The sequence below is a fragment of the Schistocerca piceifrons genome, chromosome 1 (assembly GCF_021461385.2).
Source record: "Schistocerca piceifrons isolate TAMUIC-IGC-003096 chromosome 1, iqSchPice1.1, whole genome shotgun sequence".
In the NCBI taxonomy this organism is placed as follows: domain Eukaryota; kingdom Metazoa; phylum Arthropoda; class Insecta; order Orthoptera; family Acrididae; genus Schistocerca; species Schistocerca piceifrons.
The window spans coordinates 59,070,418-59,073,650 of record NC_060138.1 but is presented as its reverse complement, the minus strand read 5'-3'; the positions used below and the strand labels follow the sequence as shown (position 1 = coordinate 59,073,650).

Genomic DNA, 3,233 nt, shown 5'->3' with positions numbered 1-3,233 from the left:
TTCTGTGAGACGGGGGCCTCAGTCATGCCCGCGAAGTAGCCTTCCCCGCCTTGAGTACCATAGCGCTAGTGCCGTTTGTGACACATGTGCATATGAACACATTGACTAGCAGTATGGCTCTGCAGGGCGAGGGGGTTGGAGGGTCGCTGTGCCCTACTTCTTAGTATGAGGTGAGTTAGTTTTTTTAATCGTGGGCTTTCAATGTTACTAGCTGCGCCTTTCACCTTTCCTTGTTTCCTTATTTTCCTCTTTCCATTGTCGGTAAACGCGCTTTTAACATGTCACTTTTTAGCTGGTAAGTATAACTATGGCACCCCGCTTGTTGCCGGTGAATGTGGCTAATTGGTTTTAGTTGTATGATAATGGATGGTTATGTTTAGTGGTATTTTGTCTATGTGGTGAAGTGAAGTTAGACTCGTGATTAGAGAAACAGTTAAGCTCGTACTTCAGTTAGTCAGCAATCTTCTAATTCTTGAAAAGTAATCAGAAAAGCAAAATTTAATCAGAAATGTAACATTAAACTGTCTGTTCTGTTACATTTAGGAAAACTGTTAGCGATAAAACAAGCAAATCCAACTGTCAGAACAATATGAAATATAAATAACTATCAAAAACACCCTGTCTGTAAGGTATGTTAATTGTATCATACATAAATTATAAATAGGCTACCTGTATGCAGAGTGAATAAATGTTGTGCTGCTGCTATCTCCAAACTACTGCAGCTACTGCTGCTTCACTAGTTAAGAAATAATAATTCAAACTACTACCAATATGATTTGCAATGCGCGCTTTAAACTATTGAGACATCTGTAAAACGTCTGTGTTAATAAATCTCACTTACTGCAGTGATCATTCTGAATAACAGTTCTGTTACTGAGAACCTCGGAAAAGGCAAATCATATACATGAAACTTGAAATACAGGGACGAATGCTGATTGAGGGAGAAACAATAAGATAACTTTATTAACAAAACTTTACATCACTAAGACAAAATATTTTAACACTTGAAATATTAAAAATTCACTTTTCATTGATTACTATCACTGATTACTTTTTTACAATTCTATCCATCTTTGAAGAAAAATCAGTAATTCACACATAGCAACAGTATCATAAAAATCTCCAATTCTGAATCTCTGACTAAATTAATTTCTGTGCTTGGGTATCTCGAAAAATGCGCTATTATAGTACCGTTTGAGGTCTTCTGAATGAATTTACAAAGTACCTCTCCATAAATGAAAAATTATACAAGAAAATTATTTTCGGCACATAGTATTGCTCAAATACATCTTACTCAATGACAAGATACAAATCGACTCTTCCTTTCTCTCTCTCCCGCTCTGTCTTCAAGACTGCACTCCACTCACAAGCAAAACTCCTACTGAGAGTCGCTCGCAGCGTAACCTCTTTGGCAGAAATGTTGCCCGTTAATACTAAGAAGCTGTCAAAGCATTACTTATCCGCGTGACATCCAACATATTTTCTGTATAAAGGAAAACCCTTACGTCAGTAACAGTATTTTGTTTTGAGAGGACTGCACCCCGCTCCATCCCCTATCTCGTCTTAAATGCTCTGCTGACGTATGAGTATTTCAGCTGTTTGTCACAGAGCACAGATAATTAGGACAGGTATCTGCTTTTCTTGGCAACGGCCTTGCCGCAGTGGATACACCGGTTCCCGTGAGATCACCGAAGTTAAGCGCTGTCGGGCGTGGCCTGCACTTGGATGGGTGACCATCCAGCCGCCATGTGCTGTTGCCATTTTTCGGGGTGCACTCAGCCTCATGATGCCAAATTAGGAGCTACTCGACCGAATAGTAGCGGCTCTGGTCAAAGAAAACCATCATAACGATCGGGAGAGCGGTGTGCTGACCACATGCCCCTCCTATCCGCATTCTCAACTGAGGATGACACGGCGTTAGGGTGGTCTCGATGGGCCACTTGTGGGCTGAAGACGGAGTGCTTATCTGCTGTTAGCATCACAATGTTAATTTTACGTTTCGAGGCCTCTAGATGCATAATTAAAAATGTGATCTGACTTCTCGGAAATGGTCATGAACCAGTGAAAGTCATGTACAGCTGAACGCGGCTTATTTCTGAAACATGGAAACAGAGACTCTTGACAGGTACATGAATTAGCGTCCACAGGGACCTTGTAGTCAGAACGAATACTGCAACACGCAGTCTACCAAAGCAGTGCTGGAGGCTGCCTTCCTCCGACTCGCGATGAACCGGATGATGTGAGAGCGTCACTAGCTGTGCCACAAACACCGCCGGGCTCACTTTCTGGGCAAACACTCGTGTCAGCACAGCTCTGCCCTCACTGAGTGCGTGGTTCAGGAGCCCAAAAAAAGGTAGACCTCTTAGCGACAAACAGCCCGTAGAAAATTGAGCCCCATGACGGGTATAGGAATTCACGACCACAGGGCCCTTATAGTCAGACGGAATACTGTAAGATGCAGTCCAGCACACATAAATGCAAAATGTATCTCTCTAAACAAGCAGAAAAAATTCCTTTAATGACTTCCTAAGAGACAGTGTTTCTAGATCGGAAAGATGATGTCTATTGAAATTTCGCGGCAGTCGCGTAAGGGTGCCGCTGTGAAGATGCAAATCATATTTGCATTCAATATAGTCTGTGACGGTCGTGAACGGTCGGTACCTCTGGCACTTGACGTGGGGAGTTTATGTTAGGCAAGAGTATCAGAAGCTAAACGATGTCAAAGTTAGCGTAAGGAGGACAATGCGTGAAGCGTTCAGTGAATTCGAAAGTAAAATTCTATGTACCGACTTGACAGAAAATCCTAGGAAGATCTGGTCTTACGTTAAATCAGCAAGTGGCTCGAAACAGCGTATCCAGACACTCCAGGATGATGATGGCATTGAAACAGAGGATGACACGCGTGAAGCTGAAGTACTAAACACCTTTTTCCAAAGCTGTTTCACAGAGGAAGACCGCACTGCAGTTCCTTCTCTAAATCCTCACACAAACGAAAAAATGGCTAACATCGAAATAAGTGTCCAAGGAATAGAAAAGCAACTGGAATCACTCAACAGAGGAAAGTCCACAGGACCTGAAGGGGTACCGATTCGATTGTACACAGAGTACGCGGAAGAACTTGCCCCCCTTCTAACAGCCGTGTAACGCAAGTCTCTAGACGAACGGAAGGTTCCAAATGATTGGAAAAGAGGACAGGTAGTCCCAGTCTTCAAGAAGGGTCGTCCAGCAGATGC

General features: G+C 42.8%; 1 pseudogene; it reads left to right on the top strand.

Annotated features, from left to right (window-relative positions):
* Nucleotides 1-1,643: 1,643 nt before the first annotated feature.
* On the top strand, nt 1,644-1,760 carry LOC124727271 (annotated as a pseudogene).
* The last annotated feature ends 1,473 nt before the right edge of the window (nt 1,761-3,233 follow it).